Here is a 23,533-nt window from a genome sequence, read left to right on the forward strand (position 1 = left end):
TAATGTCTCATATCTGCTGTGTTCTAAAGCTTGAATTTAGCACCTCCATCCCCCTTTGCTGCTGAACTCTTCGTGCTGCCTGGCACGTTGGAAGCAGGGCTCTTCTTCCCTCCAATGGCCTGGGCTGGAGAGCCAGCCCAGTGATGGAATTCCAGGGAGAAGTGGCCAGTCTGAGGTTTGAAATTGGGGTTGGGTAAACTGGGGATTGGCTGGTTGGATTTTGACAAGATGTAAAAAAAAAAAAAGCCACAAAGGAGGTAATTTTGTGAATTCCTTTGTGCAAAAGCTCTCCCTTTTAACAGCTTTACTGGTTGGGGAGATGCTGCACAGATTAAAACTGGATCTTTTTGGAAAAGCAAACTTCTCCGAGTATTAGGTCATACACTTCCAACACATTCCCGCCTGGGAGTGAGTCATTGTTCCTTTTGTAAAATTGCATTAGAGCTACATCATCCCCAAAAGCTGTTTTTTTCGGCTGAATTTAGGGTGTTGACGCTTGCTTTAAACAAAGTAAAACGATGGGAGCATTTATCAGGGAGTTTCAAAGTGTGTTTACATACCCTGGAGCTGCGACTCCCGAAGTGCTCCAACAGGGCTCAATTCATCCTTGGGAGTGCAAACCCCCGGCTCTCACACTGAGGGCTGGAGCAAACATCTCCATGTCATTGCACTGATGCTTGTGAAATACTTAAAATCCTCTGAAAGGGGCCGAAAAACACCCACGTGCTTTTACCTGGTCTTATCTCTTCCCCTCCCACTTGTTTCTTGTGCTGACTGGGGTGGGTGTGTGTGACTCCAGCTCTTTGCTGGAGACACTCTGGCAGTTTGTCCTCCCAGGAGTTGATGCTGAGGGTTTGTTTCCGTATTATTATGGCTTTTTTCCCCCTACAACAAAGCTGGTTCGAGGCTCCATCCTTCCTCCATGTTACAGTTTTTATCAGGTTGTCACGCTGGGACTGCAGTGCTGAGAAATGGGTTGGTGCTCAGGTGGGATTTCTGCAATTATTTTTGGAAGCTGCATCAGTTCTGTTAAAGGGGAAGTAGGAAGAACTGCTTGGAAAAGAGGATGCTGAGCACTCATCAAACTCATCAAAGAGTGAGATGGAGAAACACTGTCAGGGGGGTGAGTAAGAGCAGTGCAGAGCATTAAGGCTTGGGATGAAAAAGGCCACCCCAAACCATGCAGACCTTCACTGGAAAGGCTTAAACCAGGATCATGGAATGGTTGGGATTGGAAAGGACACCTGGAGATCATCCAGCCCCCTGCCAAGGCAGGGTCACCTGAGCAGGTGACACAGGGACGTGTCCGGGTGGGATTGGGATGTCTCCAGAGGAGACTCCACACCCTCCCTGGGCAGCTGTTCCAGGCTCTCCACCCTGGTGGAGAGAAGTTCTGCCTCGGGTTGAGGTGGAACTTGCTGTGGTTTGGTTTGTGGCCATGGCTCCTCGTCCTGTCCCTGGGCACCTGAGCAGAGTGTGGGACCATCCTGGCAGCCCTTGGGGAGATTTGTGTGGATTGATGGATCCCCTCTCACCTTCTCTCCTCCAGACTGACCAGGCCCAGCTCCTGCAGTCTCTGCTCATCAGGGGGATGCTCCAGACCCCTCATCAAAATCAGACCCCTAATCCAAAGTCACTGTTCTTGTGTTTGATGGTTCCACCGTTTCAGTTCCCCAAAAAGGGGAACTGTCTGAGTGCAGACAGTAATTAGGGTACAGGCAGGAATTAAGCACTTGGAATTTCTCTCAGTGTGTCTGAAACCCAGTCAAATTAAAACTACTAATGGTTAGGTGCTTAAAAAATGCATGGGGATTACAGGAAAAGTGTCAGTGAAGCACAACTTTCAGATTCCCATTAGCATCCTGTTCATAGCAGTTCCAAGTGCTTAATTCCTGCCTGTCTGCAGGAATTAATTAATTAATAATTAAGTCCTACAAATATCTGTCTGCACTCAGGTTCCCTTTTGGGGGAACTGAAATGGTGTTATCACCAAACACAAGAACACAGGATCTGAAATGTTTCATTTTCCTACAATCCCAGAATGGTTTGGCTTGGAAGGGACCTTAAAGCTCATCCAGTGCCACCCCCTGCCATGGGACACCTGCCACTAGCCCAGGTTGCTCCAAGCCCTGTCCAGCCTGGCCTTGGACATTTCCAGGGATGGGGAGTTTTTGGTGTTGCTGATGGGGTTTTTTCCTCTCCTTCCCCTTTTTGGTGCTTGTTTTGTGTTTGACCTCAATTTCTGACTCTGTCAAGGCCATTTCTCTGTTGCTGTTTCATTAAGTGTGTGCTCTTGTGCTCCTGTGCTTATCTGTGCTGGTCTTAAGGAATCTCAGAGGAGTTCTTCTGCTGTCCATGGATACTTTCTCTGCTATTAATTAGGTAATTGGACACTTCAGACCTGGGAGAGCAAAGACAAAACTCCCCCAGCAGCCCCAGCAGAGGCTCTAAATGAGGCAAAGAATGAGACAAAGCACTGAGTCACTCACTCTTCCTTCCTTTGGGTTCTGTGGTGGGAGTGAATCGTTTCTCTTGTCGGTCGTGAATCAGAGCAGTTATAAAAAGGGTTCTAGATGGTAAGAACTGGATGTTTCAGACTTCTTAGCAGGAGCTGTGGATTTAAGTGATGTAAATGTGCAGTAGTAAATGAAATATATTGTGCTGGGACCTGCTGTTGGGTTCCCAGTGGGGAGTTCCTGATGCACAGCTTCAGGAGTGTTGCTTTGCCTGTAACTCTGAGTGCTGCCTCCAGCCCTGGGGAACAGCACAGCAAGGACATGGAGCTGCTGGAGAGAGTCCAGGCACCAAGGTGATCAGAGGGATGGAGCAGCTCTGCTGGGAGGAAAGGCTGGGAGAGCTGGGATTGTTCAGCCTGGAGAGGAGAAGCTTTGGGGTGACCTGATTGTGGCCTTGCAGGGCCTGGAGGAGCTCCAAGAAATATAAACTATTGACAAGGGATGGAGGGACAGGACAAGAGGGAATGGCTTCCCACTGCCAGAGGGCAGGGTTAGATGGGAGATTGGGAAGATATTCCTCCCTGGGAGGGTGGGGAGGCCCTGGCCCAGGTTGCCCAGAGAAGCTGTGGCTGCCCCTGGATCCCTGGAAGTGTCCCAGGCCAGGTTGGAGCAGCCTGGGCTGGTGGAAGGTCCCTGCCCATGGGAGGGGGTGGCACTGGATGGGCTTTAAGGCCCCTTCCACCCAAACCATCCTGGACCTCTGGATCCTGTGAATGTTTGGTCACTCAGCACTTGCTGGGTGTGATTTCATCGTGCTCCTGCCGAGGTTTGCAGGAAGCAGCTCCCGAGGGTGGGAGTTTGTTCCACCTCCAGCAGCACAGCTGGGCAAAGCTCTGGGGTGTGATCACCAGGATGAGTCGTCACTGAGGTTTAAATCTTGCATTAAATGCTTTTGGGGTGATTTGCCATGACCTTTGTCACCCAGTACATGTGTCCAATGGTCCTGCTGGGGACTCTGCAGGATGCTGTGGGTGGCTCAAGCTCTGTTTTATGCAATAAATTTGCATTTATATATGATACTACAACGGATGTAACCTGCAGAGTTAATTTCTGCACGATATCTTTATGCTTAAAGCACATATATATATATATTATTTTCCTTAGGCTGTATTTTAACCTATTTAAGCAATTAGGACACGAGAATTAAAGGATATTTCCATCTTGTGTTCTGAGCACTGGATTTTTTTTTTTTAACTGGTTTTTGGTTTGTTTTTTTTTTTTTTTTTTTTTTGTTTGTGTTTTTTTTTGGGTTTTTTTTTTGTTTTTGTTTTTTGTTTTTTTTTTTTTTTGGTAAAATGTACTTTTTTTTTGCATTGGGATTTGGACAGAGCATGTAGGGCAATAGGATCAAGTGTCACATTGGGGATTACATATTTGTCCTGGAGTGACCCTCTTAGGAGCTTGCCCTGGTGTAATTGGTGAATGACTGGATTTATAGGGATGTATATCTGCATTAGCACTGGGTTGATGTAACTCGAGCTGATTTGCTTTCGGTCCAACCTATTTTCAGCTTGGGAATTCACTTTTAAGCAGAGATGCTATAATTTGACTAAAAGTACCATTTTTAGGCTTGTACTTCCCCCTGACAGCAGTGGTGGTTTTACTAGGAATTAAGAGCCCTGCATCTGAATGCAGAGGAGTGTTGTAAGGCATTGCCTGCTTGCTGAAACCCAAATTTTATCCAAAACCCCACATATTTATTTGAGACCTCTGGGTATTAATGGTGTTAAAAAAACCCCTAAAATACCAACTTTTTGAGATTGTTGCATCCGTCGTTATCTTGTTCTTAAAACTGTAACAAATATTCTGTGTTATTCTGATGCTTTGTGCTCCTCTGCTGGCAGCTTCCACGGCGTTTCCCCCTCCCAGAAGGAATAAACATGCAGCTGAGTTGGGGAACACGAGGAAACTCCTTTCCCCTTCCAGCTCAATTTTCTGCAGCGAAGGTTTTTAACTTGCCAAATGAGCAGTAATTGCTGGCCCTGCTGACAGACTTTCCCTGTGGGCACACCCTCCTGTGCTTGTCTCTGAAGGCAGCTCTTGGAGGCTCCTCTGCACCCTGGTTTTCTCTGGAGACGGGAATTCCTGCAGGATTTTCCCGTTTGTCCACAGAGAGGTCCCTGCCCACTGCTCTCTGCCAGCAGCAGCTCCTGGAATCCCCTTCAGGTAGTGATGGATCAGGAAAGGGTTGGGATTCACAAAGGCCTTTAGTTCTAAGGCATTGATTTGTTATATTTCCTTAATTACCTAATTAACGAGCTGGTTTTGTGCCACAGGTTTTACTCTGCTCCCCTGCTCCTACTTCTTGTTCCTCCCTTTCCTTCTTTCTTCTGCTTGTTCCTTCTCCTTCCTCCTCTTCCTCATTCCTTCCTCTCCTTGCTCCTTCCTCCCCTTTTTCCTTCTTTGTTCCTTCTCCTCCTTCCTTCTCTCTGTTCCTCCCTCTCCTTCTTCCTTCTCTCTGTTCCTCCCTCTCCTCCTTCCTTCTCTCTGTTCCTCCCTCTCCTTCTTCCTTCTCTCTGTTCCTCCCTCTCCTCCTTCCTTCTCTCTATCCCGAACTCCCGTCCATCCTACGCTGTTGTTTTCCTCCCTTATTCCTGTCCCTTGCTTCCCAAATCCTGTTTAAGGCCATCTGGATGTATTCAGTGCAGGGTAATTTTCTTTTTTCTGCTGCAAAGCCCTTTCAGAAAGGCTGTTGGAGGGTTGGTTGTAGCACGGGATGTGATCCACTGCTCCCAGAAATCCTGACTGGCATCAGCTGACGGTGTCTTGTTTAAACATACCACAGACCTGATGTTTTTTCCCCTTGGGGGATTGACTTCCTGTGATAAAAGGAGATTCCCTTTTAAAGCAGAGCTCCCTGGTTATATAATGAGAGGAGGAAATGGTCCAGAGGTGACACTGGGAGAACAGAAGAGTTATTTTGGTAACTGACTGTTAAACGGCAGAACAGAAAATAACACTCCAGAGGGTCCTGGTAACTTGAGTCCTCTTGGGAAAGTGAGAGCAACACATTTATGGAATTAAGTAAGGGAGTGACCAGGGCAGAGCAGAGGAAGGGAGGTTACAGTAAGGACAGAGTTGTCCAGGATTCTTCTTAAAGATTTAACTCTTTCCAGGCTACTTCTAATCTCCTCCATAAGCTGCTGTGTCATTCCCAAACACTTGTGTCTTCAAGTCTGAACCTCCAAGAGCTATTCTGGCCTTTGCTTTTTCAACTGAAGTCAGGAATATGTGTTATTTTTTCATTTCTGTGGGTGATTTTCTGTGTGTGGCTTTGTCTGTGTGCGTGTCCCCAGCAATGCCTGACCAGGGGATTCCTGCCCTCCACCTGCACTTTCTGTCCCCCCTTCCCAGGATTGCAAACTTGCCACAGGCTGTGCAGTGATCAGAGTGAAAACTGGCTTTTTATGCTCTCAATAGGGCAAAATTGAGGTTCCTAAAGCAGTTTGCAGTTCCTCAGCAGGGCTGGTTAAGAGGCAGCGACACAAACTCGCGGGGAATCCAGCTGGATTCTGGCAGGGAGGCACTGAACCCTCTGAGCCCTCCCAGTCTGCCCTTGGAGCTCAGAGCAGCACTGGCTGTTCTTGGGAGTCTGGTGGTCACGTGGATTTCAAATGGAATATTGATCTTGGGGGTTTTACTTTAAACTGCAACATTGGCTGGTTTTCTTGATCATTGAGTTTTGGGATGGTGGTGATGCTTCGGAGTGTCATCCTCAGGAAAACAGATGGGGAATCTGCTTCTGATTGATGTGTGAGAAATCATTTGGGTTGGAAAGGACCTCAAAGCCCATCTAGTGCCACCCCTGCCATGGGCAGGGACACCTTCCACCAGCCCAGGTTGCTCCAAGCCCCGTCCAGCCAGGCCTTGGACACTTCCAGGGATCCAGGGGCAGCCACAGCTGCTCTGGGCATCCCTTTCTTTGTCCCCTTTCTGTTCAGGAAATGGCACGTGGGGAGTGGGAGAACACGAATTGTCCAACAGAAATGTTCTTGGTGTAGTTGGGCTGTGATCTTGAAGTAGGACCTAAATGCCCATTTATTATCCCAGAACTCCAGCTGGGGTAGGTGCCAAGACCAGATTCCCTGGTTTCCCTTGGGTCCCACAGACAAGGTGTCCTCTGGCAATGAGTAGTGCCAGCTGCCTTCCTGGAATTTTGGTTCTGGAAGGGCCCTGGCTGCTCTTCATCTGGGATATGCCTGTAAAAAACATGGAAAATGCCCACAGTTGATCAAAATTAAACTGCTTTTCTTCCTTCGAGTCCGGGGCGTGTTTATTTTCTCTGGTGTGTAATTTATCTGTAGACTTAATTTTCAGCAGCCAGAAATGCTGACTGTGCCTGTTGCGTGTCCCAGATGAAATTCCCTGGCAAGCTTCACATCTTCCAAGATCATCCTGAGGTGCTGATGTAATCAAATGGTTGAATGTGAGCTCAACAGGAAATTATACAGTGCAAAACTCGCTCTTATAAATCTGTGTGGAGTTAAAGCGAGTTTGTCCTTTGATGTGTTTTTACAGGAGGTGTTTGTGGTGTTCAGTAACTCTGCTTTTGCTCATTTTTTTTAACTGAAGGGGTGGCAGCTGATGCCCGAGGAGGGTGGAGGGAAGCAGGACTGAGGGTTATAGATCTTTAACATCTCATCAAGGTTTCAGTGGCAGTTATTTTATCAACTCTATTTGAATAATTCAGCGTTGTGCTGAAGTCATTTTGCACATGTGTGTGAGGGGGAGCACAAGAAGTGCATGAAAATAGTTATCCAAGTTGAGATGCATTAGGGCATCGTGGCTGTGCAACTGTAGAACCTTGCTTTGCTCTAAACAGTTGTTGTATTGCTCAAAAGAAACTTCACAACTTATAAATTGAGGAATAAAATATAAACATAGGTTAGGAACTGCCCTCTGAAAGAGAGAAGTAACTAGAGGTGGGCTCTGGTGAGGAATATCTTGTCTCACACAGGGATCACCTGGAGTAGTGTCGTTTTCCACACTGAATTTTTAACCTTTCAAAGCAAGGTCACTTACAAAGTGCCTTGGAGGACCTGCATTTTGTCCTTAAATTAGTTTAATTTTCAATTTAAAGACTGTAGGATCTTGTTATTTATGAAACAAGCTTTGCATTAAGCTGAAAGATATTCCTGTGATATGAGAGAGGTCAGACCACAAGGGAAGCTGAGTATCCACCAGCTGCACTTATTGACTGATAACAGGCTTTTTCAAAGCAGTTTTCTTTCAGCAATCCTGTTAATGCTTTAAATTCAAGCCTAAACTTACTTTTTTTTTTTTTGTGGGATCAGAGGAATAAATACAAATAATTTAGCATGAGCAGCAGAGTGGTGTGAGTCAGTTATTCTGATGTATGTTTTAAGTCAGTGGGACAGAATTGCACTCCCCACTCTAGAGCATATTAAAAGAAATTAAAATGTAAGAACCACAAGAACAGGCCAGGCAAAAGGTTCATTTACATGGGTTTGTGCAGGGACAGGTTTTCTGCTTTGTCCTTCACTGATCACTTCATTTGATGCTCAGGTGGTGGGGGGTGGGCTGTGTCCTCTGAGGCACTGGAGCCTCAGGGATCCATCAGGAGCTTTAGTGCTGCTGCCTCTGGGCCCTGGGGGGTTGTGTGGGCAGATCACAGAATCCCACAAGGGTTTGGGTGGGAGGGACATTAAAGCTCATCCAGTGCCACCCCTGCCATGGGCAGGGACACCTTCACCAGCCCAGGTTGCTCCAAGCCCCATCCTACCTGGCCTTGGACACTTCCAGGGATCCAGGGGCAGCCACAGCTTCTCTGGGAAATCCATTCCAGTCCCTCCCCACCCTCCCAGCCAGGAATTCCTGCCCAATATCCAGTTTAAATCTACCCTCCTTCAGCTGAAAGCCCTTCCCTGTGTCCTGTCCCTCCATCCCTCATCCCCAGTCCCTCTCCAGCTCTCCTGGAGCCCCTTCAGGCCCTGCCAGGGGCTCTCAGCTCTCCCTGGAGCCTTCTCTTCTCCAGGGGAACCCCCCCAGCTCTCCCAGCCTGGCTCCAGAGCAGAGGGGCTCCAGCCCTGGAGCATCTCCGGGGCCTCCTCTGGACTCTCTCCAGCAGCTCCACGTCCTCCTGCTGCTGTTCCCAGGGCTGGGGCAGCTCTGCAGGGGGGTCTCAGCTGAGACAGGGGCAGAGGGGCAGAATCCCCCCTGCCCCTCTGTGGGATCAGCCCAGGGCATGGGGAGGGTTCTGTGCTGGGCCATGTCCAGCCTCTCACCCACCAGCATTCCCAGTCCTTCTCCTCAGGGCTCCCCTTCCCCCCCAGCCTGTTTGTGTTTGGGATTGCCCTGACCCCTGTGCAGGACCTTGCCCTTGGCCTCGTTGAACCCCCTGAGGTTGGCACGGCCCCACCTGTCCAGCCTGTCCCGGTCCCTCTGGGTGCCCCATCCCTTCCCCACAGCTCGGGGTCCTCAGCAAACTGGCCGAGGCTGTGCTCAGTCCCAGGGGCAGAATTTGGCTTTTTCCCAGTCTCTTCACCTTCACCACACCAGAAGATGCCTTTCCTTCCTCGAAGGCAGTGCCCTGTGCACAGGGGAGTGCTGGTGCTGGTGGTGTCGAGGAAACAACCCAGCTCAGAAGTCTCAATAAGTGCAAATAAAAGTTATCTTTGCTTACCAGTGTTACCTTTGTCCTCTGAGTGTCACACCTGAGGCATTCAGGTCACACCAAGCACTCTCCTCTCCCTGCTTATCTCCTGTGAGGGTTTTTCTGGGAATCTCTCGAAGTACAGGGGCTGTAATTTCTAGATGAATTGCTTTATATTGCACTTTTCAGAAGCATAATACCAAAGGAGGGGGTTGTGTATTGGGAGGAGAGTTTTCATCTACTAAACAGGGATGTAGGCTGTGTTTTATGACTAAAATCTTATGTTTTTAATCTGGAGATTGCCTTGTGGGTTGTTCTCTCTCTCAGCTGGTTTTTACTAAATTACTTCTGTCAGTCTACTAATTGGTTTTTAAAATATGTTCAAGAAAAAAAGACAAATTGAGTGTTTTCCAGGTGCTCAGGGGGTTGATTGGATTCAAGGCAGGCTCTTGCTCTCACGTGTCCTCTGTGTAAACTGGGGGTTAATGAAGTGACTCATTCATTCAGTCTGGCTGAGGCTGCACATCCCTGGGTGAAGGGAAGAACAAACCAACCACGGGGTGAAACTCTCTGAGTTCCCTTCTGGACAGTGAGCTGGGAACACACAGCCCGTTCCTCCCTGGAGACCTGCGGGGTTGGTCATTGCACAGGAGATAATCAGAGGGTCCTTTGATTCCCAAACACTGCAAGGCTTCTGGCTTTTGCCTTTGTTCTTCGTTTCTCTGGTCTGGCCACCAAGAAAAGTCCCTGTGCTGGGCTTGGTTTCAGTTCTGTACAGTGGCAAATCTCAGCTCTGCAGCCACTTAAACTGGGAGAGGGCAGGGTTAGCTGGGAGATTGGGCAGGAATTCCTGGCTGGGAGGGTGGGGAGGCCCTGGCACAGGTTGCCCAGAGAAGCTGTGGCTGCCCCTGGATCCCTGGAAGTGTCCAAGGCCAGGTTGGACAGGGCTTGGAGCAACCTGGGCTGGTGGAAGGTGTCCCTGCCCATGGCAGGAGGTAGCACTGGATGATCTTTAATGTCCCTTCCAACCCAAACCATTCTGGGATTATTTCTGGTTTTATCCAGCAAGTTTCTTGCATGAAACACAGGAGCAATTCCTGGAACAAGGCAAAGCCTGGAATGGCTGGTTAGGAGAGGATGGGCAGACCCCGTCTTGCTGCTCTTCCAGGGTTTGTGACTCTTGCCTTCAGCCTTTCCTTAAGTGCAGAAGAGGCTGTGGGAAGTGTTGGGGTGGTGATGCACCTCCCAAAAGCGGGGAGGATTGGTGTGAATGCTTTTTGCCTTGAGGAGGGAAAAGAACTGGGATCTCCAGCTCCTGAGGTGTGGAGCCACCACTGAAAACAGGGACTCTGCAGATGCTTTGGTGCTCTTGGAGCTTGATGTTGCCTGTGCTTGTTCCATATTCTTGAGTGTGTCTGTGGGATCAGCCTCTTTGGAGCCTGTGAGCATGGTGGATTTATCTGGAATATTCTGGATTTTTGGCTTAATCCATTGCCAGTGCCCTCAGGCAGGTGGAGCTTCTGAACCTCAAATGGTGGGTGATGTTCAGGGTGGAGGACTTGGCTGTCTGGAGCCCAGGAACAGTATTTGGGTTTTACTGGGGGAAAAGTAAAAATAAAATTAAAAAATAAAGGGAATTATATGCTCTACTTTATATGTAATTCCACCCCCCCCCATTCTTGTCCTGTAACAACCTTCTCTCCCATCCTGCCTTATTTGTCTTTGTGTTCAGCCCAAGGCCAGGTAGGGGCAGTTCAGAATATGTTCTTGTCACTTGTGGAATAAATGCAAAGTATAACTCAAGTGGTGCTGTAGAATGTGGAAGTATTTCTTCTTTCAAACACCAATGGGGAAAAAAAGCCAACCCTCAAACAGAAAAACCCCTCCAGAATTCATCCCCTCGTGATTGCAATAATTTGGCTCAAAAATTTAAAAGTGTCTTATAAATATTGTAAATCTGAAGAGGTAGAAATGGAGGAGAAAAGAGAGGAAATACTGAATGTTTTCGGAATAATAAAGTGGATTTTTCTGTAAAACATCTTCTTTACTAATTAATCTGAAAATGGAGCAAACTCAAGTAGAGCAGCTTGTAACAAAAAGCTTTTTGCTGGAGTTTGCTGCTGGGGATGATCTCACCAGCTGGGCACTGTGCAGTGCTCCCAGTGTTGGCTGGAGCAGAGGGGTTCTGCGTGGGTCCTGGGGGAAGGAGCTGGCAGTGCTGGGTGCCCTGGCCTGGGAGCAGGTGGAGGTGCCATCAGGGCTTCCCTCCTGCACCTTCGAGGTGGGTTCTGCAAGAACTGCTGCCTGGGGGGTTGATACGGTTATTTTTCTGACAATTACATTGATTTTAAGTACCCAAAAAGGGCCTACAAGAGAGCTGGGGATGGACTGTGGACAAGGGATGGAGGGACAGGACACAGGGAATGGCTTTAGCTGCCAGAGGGCAGGGAGAGATGGGATATTGGGAAGGAATTCCTGGCTGGGAGGGTGGGGAGGCCCTGGCCCAGGTTGCCCAGAGAAGCTGTGGCTGCCCCTGGATCCCTGGAAGTGTCCAAGGCCAGGTTGGACGGGGCTTGGAGCAACCTGGGCTGGTGGAAGGTGCCCCTGCCCATGGCAGGGGGTGGCACTGGATGATCCTTAAAGTCCTTCCCACCCAACCCATTCTAATGATGAGCTGTTACAGAGGAGTGAAAAAATGTGGTCCCAATCTTTGTTGAGAAACATCATTTTGGTCTTCAGGTGGAGCCAAGCAAGATTGAAATGAAGAATGACTTAACAGTGATCCTTGGCTTCAGGGGTTTGTCTTCTGTTTGGAAACTCATGACAGTGAATTGATGTGCCCTGTGTTAAACTCACCTGGCTCTGCTTCCAGGGGGTTTCTGTCTTGACAGAGTAAGAGATGAAGGCATTAGAGCTTTTATTTAACATTCCCTGAAGGTGACTCTGTCATGGACACAAGAAAAACATTCACTGTCTCCTGTGTGGGGATATTTGGAGTAAACCCCCATGTGTTCCCTACTACCTGTTGGTAATTGGTGTATCTGTGCTTTGTGCTCCTGTCTCTGCATCCTCTGGCCTTTCAAAAAGCCATGAGAGGAGAATCCTTCTCACACCATCACTGCAGTTTGGGTGTGAGATTATTGACTTTCAGCAAAAATTCTGGAAGCAGTGTGATTTTATGTGGTGGTGCAACCTGCTGGAAGTGGTGTGGGGAAATGCCACGTGTTTTCTACCTGTTTCCATTTTTAAGACTATAAAATTGTTGCTTTAAAATCAGCAACTGATTGGAAAAACTGCTTTATAGTAAGAGCAAACCCTGGATATTCAGCTGGTGTGATGGCTGTGGGGGTTGACACTCGTATCTCTCTCTTGCTGGGTGAGAACTCAGTGATGTGCCAGAAACACAGCGAGTTTGATTCATTCTAAGTCAACTTTCTCCCCCAGCAGTTGTGTTGTTCATTGTTCTCTCCCAGTTCTCACCCTGATAAGCTGCTCTGTTGTCCTTGGAGGCGTCGGGAGCCTCGTGCTGGTTCCAACTTAAATTGCAGTATCTGTGTGGAGGGGGGGCCAAAAGCTTTGGAGGCTGCTGGAGCTCCAACACAAACGTTTTACTTCTGTCAGTTAATGAAATGCTGAGAACTGTAAAAACAACGGAATTGCATGTCAGACTATGTGTTATACTTGTCTTCCTCGTGGTTGGAATTTGTGTTTAAAATTGTGGGAGCATTAATGAGTCACTTCAGAGCCGTGGCAGCTCCTGCAGGTGAAGGCAGCAGGAGTGACCCAATTCACCCTGGGGGGGTTGGCTGAGGAGTCCCCAGCCCTGGTGGCACAGGAGGAGCTCTTTGCACAGTTTTTGGTTTCCTCAGATGTGAACAGGCCCCTGTCCTGTATTCCCTGTCCTGTATTCCCTGTCCTGTATTCCCACCTCCCAGATGGATTTTCTTGGTGGTATTTGGGAGTGGAGCCTGTCAGTGCAGGGCTGCTGTTCTCACAGGGAGGGCAGCAGGGAAAGAGCTCTTCTGGGTCCTGGAATCTTGGAATGGTTTGGGTGGGAAGGGACCTTAAGGATCATCCAGTGCCACCCCCTGCCATGGGCAGGGACACCTTCCACCAGCCCAGGTTGCTCCAAGCCCGATCCAACCTGGCCTTGGACTTCCAAGGATGGGGCAGCCACAGCTTCTCTGGTCAAACCTGTGCCAGGGCCTCCCCACCCTCCCAGCCAGGAATTCCTTCCCAATATCCCATCTATCCCTGCCCTCTGGCAGTGGGAAGCCATTCCCTTGTCCTGTCCCTCCATCCCTTGTCCCCAGTCCCTCTCCAGCTCTCCTGGAGCCCCTTCAGGCCCTGCCAGGGGCTCTCAGCTCTCCCTGGAGCCTTCTCTTGTCCAGGGGAACCCCCCCAGCTCTCCCAGCCTGGCTCCAGAGCAGAGGGGCTCCAGCCCTGGAGCATCTCCGGGGCCTCCTCTGGACTCTCTCCAGCAGCTCCAGGGCCTCATGTGGGGGATCCCAGCTCTGCAGGGGGGTCTCACATCCCCGTATCTGATGGCCTTGGCACTCCTGGTTTTGTTTGGATCTGGTTTAAGGAGCAGTCTCAGAACTTCCCTTGTGTGTCTTGGCCAGGAAGAAGTGAAAGTGTGGATAAACATGGGAACAGCTGGTTCTTTTTTTTTTTTTCTTCCTCTTAATGAATCTGAGCTGAACAGTTTTAAGTCCAGATTAAAAGTGGGGTGGTATAATTATTTTTTAATTGGTCTGTGCAGTAAGAAGCTGTGCACTAAACAGAACTCTGTGAATTGCAGTCGCTGCAAGAAATAGAAATCAGGTGGAATAAGTGTAGTGCTGGAAATTAGTTTTATTGGCATGTCTGAAGCATTTTCACGGGGAAATTTTTCATTCAGTTATAATGCAATATTTTATTAATGCAGCTTTTGATTTCTGAATGTTATTTGCAGTGCAGTGAGTCTGCACTGATTTAGTTGATTGTGATGTGAAGTAACACATGTTGTACTGCTTCCAGTCCTGATGGGCAAAGTCCTGCTGCTCTTGCTGCATGTTCAGAGCAGGAATCACTTTCCTTGATAAGCACAGAACAAGGATCTGAGAAAACAGTTCCAGCAGCTCCCTTAGTTTAGGCTGTCATTGCTCTGATAACACAGACAGGATAATTCTGCTCCTCTGCTTTCCCAAAATAAAACAGGGTCTGTGGGGACAGAATCTTGGGAGATGATTATTTTTTGTTTTCCCTGTAGCTCCTCTCTGCTCTGCTTTTTATTTACTGTGATTGAAGCTGCAAAGATGCAGCAAAGTAAAAGTGCACAGCTCTCAGGGGGACCTTCTCACTCTCTACAACCACTTGAAAAGAGAGGGGACCCGGGGGGAGTCGGGCTCTGCTCCCAGGGAACAAGGGACAGGAGGAGAGGGAACGGCCTCAGGCTGTGCCAGGGGAGGGTCAGGTTGGACATCAGGGGGAATTTCTCCCTGGAAAGGGTGGTCAGGCCTTGGCAGGGGCTGCCCAGGGAGGTTTGGAGTGCCCAGCCCTGGAGGTGTCCAAGGAGGGACTGGCCGTGGCACTCAGTGCTCTGGGCTGGGGGACAAGGTGGGCATCGGGCACAGGGGGGATCTGTGGGCTGGGAGGGCTTTTCCAGCCTCAGTGATCCTGGGATTTTTATGTCCCCCACACCTTTGGCTGTTTCTGTCATGACTTTAACTACTCACAGTTCTAAAAGGCTTTAACTAAATATCCTGTTTAGCAGTGCCTTGCAGTGTCTGGGGGCAGGGAGGGGGAGCTTGGCTGGTCAGTCTCACCCCTGGAGCTCTGCAGGGAATATTTGGGAGCCCGTGTGTGTGTGTGTGTGTGTGTGTGAGACACCCCAGCCCGGGTCTGGTGTCTCAGATCTCGCAGCAATTTGCTCATCTGTTCTGGTTTAATGCAGCTGTCTGCACCTTGTTGTAACCTGTCAGCATCTGAGGAGGTTCTGAGGCTCCAGCCTGGCTTTTCACGCCGGGTTGAACAAATCTGCTTTGGGAGGCGGTTGCATAACGGGAAGTGAGTGTGTGTCTTCTGTTCCAGTTAATTTTCTGTTTGCTTTAGGAACTTGTTGTCTTTAGAAACCTTAATTACTCTTCTACGGTTGTAAATAAACATCCGAAGGGTTTATCGGTCGCTTTTGCCCTGAATTTTCTCAGCAGTGACTCCGTGTTTTAAAACCCCCAAAAGCCGTGGGTTTGCAGCAGAACATGGGAACGTGTTCCAGCTCAAACCAAATGTTCATCCACAAAAAATGCCTTTGGGTCTTATTCTCACTGGTTGGGTTTTCAACCCACCCTTACAAAAGGGAAACTCAGCCCTTACAGACCGACCTCTTTTTCGTTCGGGGGTTTGTTTTCCAACCCAAAACCTGGGGTAAGGTGCATTTCTTTGTGCCTTGGAAACGTGATCCACGAGCTAAAAGACGAGTAAGTGGATGTTAATGATCTGAAGCCTATCTGGCTGCCCTGTTCTGACCTTTCTCTGCCGTGTTCCCTTTCCCCAGGTACAGGGATCGCTTTCTGCTGACACCTGACAGGACAAATCCACTCCCAGGTGCTCTGATTTTAGCTGGAGATCTGAAATGTTGGTGCTGTGTGATAAATAATGGGAGAATGTTTGCTTTCTTTTGTTCCCCTGCACCCTGTCAGTGCCCAGATCCTTGTTTCCTGGGCGGAGGGAGGTTGGTCTGTGCTGGAGATCACTCAGACCTGACCTAACAGAGCTCTGCCTAAGCCAAGGTCCCAGCTCTGCGAGGTTGTGCCTGCAAAGGGGAGGTCAAAGGACATTTTGAGGCTTCTCCTGAATTTACCAGGAGAATGTGGGATGTTCCACAGGTGACTTCTGCCCAGCTGGGATCTCAGTGAGGTCCTGACAAAGTCTGTGTGTAATCAGGAGTTTAATATTTCAGTAGTTTTGGTATCTCAGGACACAGATAGTGCTGAATTGTTGCTGATCTGGGCTGTTCCATGTAAAACCTTTGGGCAGCAAGTCCTCTGGAAACTTCTGGAATGTGGTTGTGTTCTGAATGGATTTGGTTTTAATTGATTCTGACGCTTCACAGTGTGTCTGTCATGATTTTGAGTGTCATTAACTTTTGTATTAGAGGATATCCTCTAGACTAGAAGCCTCCAGAAGTGCTGGAGAGGGAACTGGATGAGAGCTGGAGGGACAGGACAAGGGGGAATGGCTTCCCACTGCCAGAGGGCAGGGTTAGATGGGATACTGGGGAGAAATTCCTCCCTGTGAGGGTGGTGAGGGACTGAAAGGGGTTTCCTGAAGAAGCTGTGACTGCCCCTGGATCCCTGGAAGTGTCCAAGGTCTAGTGGAAGGTGTCCCTGTCCGTGGGATGAGATGAACTTTGAGGTCCCTTCCAACCCAAACCACTCCATGGCTCCGCGGTTCTGTGACTCAAATATTTGGATACCAGACAAAGTATATTCTCTCTTTGCTGCTGACCAGCCATGACTTCTGGAAAGGCTTCTTAGCTGGAAGAAGGAGGGGAAAAAAATCCAAGCCCCCAAGCAATGGCCGTGCCAGGGTTGTGTTCCAGTGCCCATTCCAGCGGGGGCTCGTGTTTGCACTCACTGCAGAGCTCCAGTGAGGAGCTGCCATCCTCCCCTGTGCAACCCAGGCTCTAAAATAGCAGGATTGGAAATATTCAGCTGTCCAACGTAGCAGGTCACTGAAGCCCTGAGCAGCTTTGGCTTTAAGGTGTCTGTGCAGTTGCACTGGCACAGGACAAGCCTTGGCTCCTGCCGGGCAGGACAGCGGGGAAGGGTCTGCTGTGGAAAGAGATAAAGGGGGTTTGGTGCTCAGTGCACCTCTGTGCTCACCAACATTTCAGGTGTGCAAGGCAGCAGCTGGTTTAGGAGTGGGAGATTCCAGAAGATGAGTCGGGAGTGTCAGTGATTTCCAGCGCTGAGGCAGCAGTGTGTCTGTGTGGGGGGTGAAGGCTCCTTCTGCCTTTCTTCTGATCCATGTTCACGTGTTTGCTCCTGAGAATTCAGAGAGGAATATACTGATGATGCAGAGGCTCTAAACCTGCTGGGGTTTTGCAGTGGAGAGCAAGGGCTGCTGTTTGGTGTTGCTGTGTTCCCCAGAGTGCTGGTTGTGCTGCCGTCTGGCATCGTTTGAGAAGCAAGACTTGCAACCCTTTTGGTGACTTATCTCAGAATATCTCCCCTTACAGCCTGTGGCTGAGGGTGGAAGCCCTCTCCCAGACACTGGTGGATGCTGTTCCAGAGCTGGCATGGACTGGGACCACTCCCAAGGTCCACTTGCACGTGGCCATCAGGGTGTGAAGAGTAAGACTTGACACGTGGCAGTGCAGCCCTTTCTTACTCACTGGAACTCAGCCGTGGTACTGAAGCTCCAGGAGGAGCTGCCTTCCTCTTCCTTCCTGACCCATGAAGGCCATCAGTTGGTTTAGCAGCCTTTCATTAGCAATCAAGTGACATTTGAATAACGAGAACTGCTTTTTCTCCTTGCTCTCATCAAAGGGTTCATTAGTGTTCAGCCCCAGCTAAGGCAAAACAGCCACTGCAGGAGCTTCAGTCAATGATTTCGGTCACAGCTGAGACTTGACTCAGGTTCTTGCTGCTCCTTGTTGTAATGTGTGTGCAGCTGGATCTTTATAAATCTCAGTTATGTCTCAAATCATTAAAAATGTCAATTTGTGGCCTGTGCTGTCCCAGAAGCCGCAGGTTTGTGGATGACACTGGCTGAGTGTGGGTGCAGGATGTGCTCTGACAAATAAAGCTTCTGACAGGAGTCACAGTGGATCTCTATTGATCAGACAGAACAGTGGCAAGAATTCCTGAATTCTTAAACCCTTTATTTTTAGATGTAACTCTGCTGGGCTGAAGGCTTTCTGTTCCCTGAATTGTTCCAAAAATAAATATTTCAGACGAGGATTAAACTTGAATGTGAAAGACAGTGTTTGTTCTGCATCAGTGTTCACGGAAGGAGCTGGTCAGAAATCACTGTTCTCCTGAAATTTGCATGTTCTGCCTCCAAATGAGAGCTGCTTTCACCAAAACTACTCATCCACACGGGAAGCTTGGGGTGCTGGTGGGAATGCAACTGGGAGAGCTAATTTTAGCTAATTCAGTCCTGTGAGCAGCAGCTCTTCAACTGTGAAAAGAGACACTTCGGTCTTGCTTAAATCACTTTCTTTTTTTATTGAGCTCCTGCTGAACGTGCTTTGCTGTTTTTCACCAAGGGCATTTGCAGCCCTGGGTTTTCATGTTGGATTTTTTTTGTGTGTGTGTGTGTGAATCTGGATGTCTGTGTTAAGGTTTTTCTCTGTTTAGACACTTGTGAGAGATCTTTGAATCTTTTTACGCGTCACTCCTGTCAGAGTCTTTGATCCCAGCCTTCCCTGGGTGTTTCCAGGCTCTTGTCCTGTGTACTCAGGGTGTTGAGTGCCCTCTCCCCCCCCCCTCTGTGGGGCATTAATCAACCAGAGGGCTCTGGCTGCTCAAACTCACACAAACTAATTAGCTCTATAATTCTGTAAAATCTAAAATAGTGAGAGTGGGTTACAGGCTGAGTTGTACCAGAGGTTCCATTACTCCATTACACTAATTTATAGGAGATGGTTTTACTTGAGGTGTTAGAAGTTGTAGGGTGCCTCCTTACACTCCCTTCACTTGAAGTTACTCTCTAGTTTTTAATATTACCAAGTTATTCTGACGTTCCCACAGATGGAGAATTATGTTTATAGCTGAGGAAAGGGAAATATGCAAGTTCTTCTACTTCTCCATAGGATCACATAGGAAATCAGTGGCCAAACCAGGAGCTGAGGCAGAACTGCTCAAGTCCTTGGCTGATGTGTTAAAACAACAGCTCATTTCTCATCTTCATGGATGGTGAACTTAACTTTAAGTTGATGCAGGACTAAGAGGAAGACCTCAACTTGGAGAGGTGGGGATTTCTCATTCAGCAGAGTCAGTAGTTCCTCTGTCCCAGCCCTGGCCCTGTCCAGCCTTTCAGAACCCTCCAGGAAGGTCCTTGGCTGGTCCTTGACACCGGTGATTTGGCAATCCATGAGTCACTCTTCCGACTTCCCAGAGTCACTGCACGTTGTTTCTTTTGTGCCGATTGCTCCTGACATCCCCAAATCCGTGGTGCTGTGAAAACAGCTCCGCCTGTGCAGCTGCTGCTTCCCTGTCTGCTCCTGTGAACCTCACTGGAGTTTGGCTTTGTCAGCCGCGATCGCTGCCGAGAAGAGTTTCCTAAAGTCTGTCCTCTCTGATAAGGATTAAATGTGGGTGTTGCCAAAGAGTATCTGCTTGGCTTTGCAGTAGAAGACCTTCATTTTTCCGTGTGCTACCTGGGGTTGGGAGGTATCATCTCTCCCTGCCAGCAGCAGGACCTGCGTGACTGCCGTGGAACTCTGACTGGAGTTCATGAATATTGCCCTGGAAAAGTCCTCACTCCTAAAGTGCAGTGGAACTGCAGCTTGTGTTTTGAAGACTCTTTAAATTATTAGTCTAACTTCTCTTGGGAGAAGCTCTGCTCAAAAGCCTGGAATGAAATCTAAAAGCAGTCTCTTTCAAATCCCACAATCACTGAGGTTGGAAAACAGCTCCAAGATCGAGTCCCCCCTGTGCCCCATCCCCACCTTGTCCCCAGCCCAGAGCACTGAGTGCCACAGCCAGGCCTTCCTGGGACACCTCCAGGGCTGGGCACTCCAAACCTCCCTGGGCAGCCCCTTCCAGTGCCTGACCACCCTTTCCAGGGAGAAATTCCCCCTGATGTCCAACCTGACCCTTCCTCTCCTCCTGTCCCTTGTTCCCTGGGAGCAGAGCCTGACCCCCCCCCCCCCGGCTCCCCCCTCCTGTCAGGGAGTTCCAGAGCCAGAAGGTCCCCCCTGAGCCTCCTTTTCTCCAGGCTGAGCCCCCCCAGCTCCCTCAGCTGCTCCTCTTATTGTCAGCTCTGTCTGAGGTGCCTCATGCAGGTGTGGAATTTGATCCTGAACAAAAATTCCTTGATTCCATCCCCTCCATGGTACCCATGAAGAAAAATAGTCCATCATATATTTGTGAATAAACTCTTGGTTTAGGATCTTGGTGAATTCCTAAGGCAAGGAGACAATGTAGGGGTTGTGCCTGTAAAGACAGTTTTCCTTCCAGTGGGAGGTGTCCCTGCCCATGGTGGGGTTTGGAACAGGATGATCCTTGAGGCCCCTTCCAACCCGAACTGTCCCACGATTCTGTGATTCCTTGTGTCAGGTTGTGGTTTATTTTCTCCTAACATTATTCCTCTAGGAAAGGACTGGGCTGGAAAGGAGAGCTGCCTTAATCTGGGGTTTCATGGCCACCATGTAAATATAGCTCAGGGTTCAGCAGCCTTTGCATTCGACACCCTGGGACTGCTTTGCATGTGGAATGTTGGAGCTGCCCTGGGCACCTCCCCTCCTGGCTCTTCATATCAAGTGATCTCTGTGCCCCTGCTGCTGGAGATAGGAGCTATTTAAAGGAACCTGTTTATCCAGAGCTCTGGAAACAAAAGTCTGAAGGGTGAGAGAACAGGAAACTCGAAGATGGAGTGGCTTTTCTCTGGCAGGGTGCAGGGAACAGTCTTGTGGGTTTGGGATGAGGAAACCCAGAGTGCTGCTCGTTTAGGGAGCTCGAGGGAGCTGATAAGGGTTTCTGAGCTGGAGACTGGCACATTCCTTCTGTTAGGAACTCTGAAGTGCATTCCAGCTGCTTGGGGTAAGAGTGGTAATGGGAACAGAGCCGGGGGCTCTGCTCTCCCTGTCTGGTGCTGCAGAAACACAAACACACACTGAGACAGTCACTGCTCATGCAGAAAGTTCTGGGTCGTTGGAACCATCCAGTCACCATAATTCTGTGAGGTGGGTGTAGGGGCATTGCTGTCTTGTGTCCTTTTTGGATGCCTTACCCAGGTGGGCTCTGCTTTTCTCAGGGGTTGTGGTTCACTCCATCCTCCCAAGGGCTCTCCATGGGAACTGGTAGAGACAAGCAGCTGCTACTGAAAGTAGTAAGAACCTTCAAAATTACAAAGAAAACCAGGAAAGAGTTGTTAATGTTTGCCCTGAAATATGGATATGGTTTTGGGACTGTTTGGAGTAACTGTTGTATTCCAGATGGGGTGTGTCTGGGGAACTCTCAGGGGACACACTGGAAGTAGTCAGTGTATTAGTGGGATGCAGGAGTCAGTTTTGGAGGGGGGAATCTGTGTGCAAAGCTGGCTGGAGTTAGAGAAGCCCCTGGAATGTTCCATACTAAGAGTGTGAGGAGCTGAGGAACAGGAACTGCTGGTGCAGGGTGGGAAACTGGATCCTGCAGGGATGGCAAACACGACAGGACAGTCTGGGGGCCAGGCAGGACCTGCTCCCCGCTCCTGCAGGCAAGGGAAAAGGAGGAGTGGGAGTGGCAGGGGGTGTAAATGAGGTCCCAGGCTGCCTTCCCTGCTCCCGCTGCTTTTCCACATCGCTCCTGGAAAAACGGTGTTGGGGAGGAAGAAAGTTGGGAACTGGGAATCAGGGTTGCAATTCGTGGGCAGGTATCTCTTAAAATAGTTCTCAGAAAAGTTTCTGAGAACAGTCAATCATGGCCCACAGGAGTGGGGATTTGCTGGATATAGGATTTCTTTCTGCTGCTCACCAACTCTTCTGTAAGGTGGAAGTCTTCCTCAGTTTATTATGGGAGGGGACAAGGTGAAGTCCATCTTAGGCTGCTGTAAGACCCAACACTCAAGAAATCTTTGCAGCCACATCTGGGATTTTAACAAATCTGTCGGTTTGGGGTAAGAAAGACAGATATTTAACCTTTCTGCTTGTCAGTCGAGAACACTCCCTATTTAAAAAGCAGCAATTTTACAACTGGGGGCAGTTAATCCCACCTTGGTAGTAGAGGAATTCTGTCCTTCAGGGATTATTTTGAGAGAGGGGCAGCTTTACCAAAGGCAGAAGTGGTTTTGCCCAGACTGAGCACCTGTGGGAGACTCTCCTTCCCTGTTCCCAGGGCCGTGGCTGACATGGAGCAGCACTAAAAATGAGCCCACACTTTTCATTTGCTTCAACTCTGCCCCAAAAGAGAGGGCTGTGGGTTGGTTCTCTTAACAAATAAGGTGAAGTTGAATGTTTTCAATGCAGAGAGATGGGAATATGGTGTGTGAGAGTGGATCACAGCAGTGGATGTGGGATGGACTTCAATGAGCAGCCTTGGAGCTCTGGTGCCTCTGGGTGTGATGTGGGTGTTCATCCTTGGGGAGCAGCTGGAGAGAAGGACCTCGATGTCCCAGTTCATCACAGGGTGGCTGAGCTGCAAATAATGATGGGGAAGAGGAAAATGTGGGTTTATTATGTGTGTCAGCAGAGTTTGCTTCTGTGGGGAAGGGGAACATCAGTGTTACCACTCAGCCAAGAGCTGGCACTGAATTCCTGGTGTTTCTCCTTTCCTTGGTGTGGTCACTCTCCTTCCCAGCCCTTCTGAAGGGAGCAGGGCTCTTTCAGAAGGTTTTACCTCTTACTAAAGCTAAAATGACACCCTTTTCACTGGGCTGTTTCCTCATTTATCTAAAAGCTCTGGCATTTTACTTCCCTGGAACATGAAATGTGCCTCTGCAGGGAGAGAAACACAGGTTAGTGTTTCTGTCTGCCCACTGAGCAGGTGCTGAGAGGATATTGTGCTGGACATTGCCCTCATGGCTTGCTGTGGTGAAGAACAGGTTGGACATTTCTCCACGTGGATTCAAATTCTTGAACTCTGTGCCTTGGTTTATGTTCTTTTCTGCGTGGGGAATATGAGGAGTAATTATTTGGAGAGAATCTTTAAAGAACTAGATAAGTTTGCTTCTCAGTAAAGAAACCTTACCAACAAAATGTAAAATATTGGATAGAAAAATGTGGGACACGACACCCAGTGGATGAGGAGATGGTTCCCTGGGAAATGTGGTGGGTGCAGTTCCTCTGGAATCGTGGAAAACTACAGCCAGCGGGCGGCTGGGGATAACCACGGGCTCGTGACTCAGACGGGGCTGCCACAGGTGGCCGGGCAGGTGTGGCCCTGGCAGTGACTTTGTGAGCTCTTAAGCCCCTCATTGAGCACCTGAAATGCTGCTTAGGGCAGGGCTGTCCTGCTGAGCCCGGATTAGTGCAGCTTTAACGGGGGCTTTGGGGAAACCGGCTACGGCAACGGGGGGAAAAGGTGCTGATGGTTTTCATGGAGTGTCCTGAACGGGCTCAGCAAGAGTTGATGGGAAACAGCAATTCCAGAATGGCTGGGGGTGGGAGGGACCTCTGGAGATCACCCAGTCCAGCCCCCTGCCAAGGCAGGGTCACCTGAGCAGGTGACACAGGGACGTGTCCGGGTGGGATTGGGATGTCTCCAGAGAGGAGACT

The 23,533-nt window shown here is 49.2% G+C and overlaps 1 protein-coding gene across 10 annotated transcripts in view; it reads left to right on the forward strand.

The window, feature by feature from the left end:
* Positions 1-23,533, forward strand: part of MAP4 (microtubule associated protein 4) — a 143,660-nt gene that overhangs the window by 5,549 nt on the left and 114,578 nt on the right. The window lies entirely within an intron of this gene.

Source organism: Pseudopipra pipra, chromosome 1 (genome assembly GCF_036250125.1).
Source record: "Pseudopipra pipra isolate bDixPip1 chromosome 1, bDixPip1.hap1, whole genome shotgun sequence".
Taxonomy (NCBI): domain Eukaryota; kingdom Metazoa; phylum Chordata; class Aves; order Passeriformes; family Pipridae; genus Pseudopipra; species Pseudopipra pipra.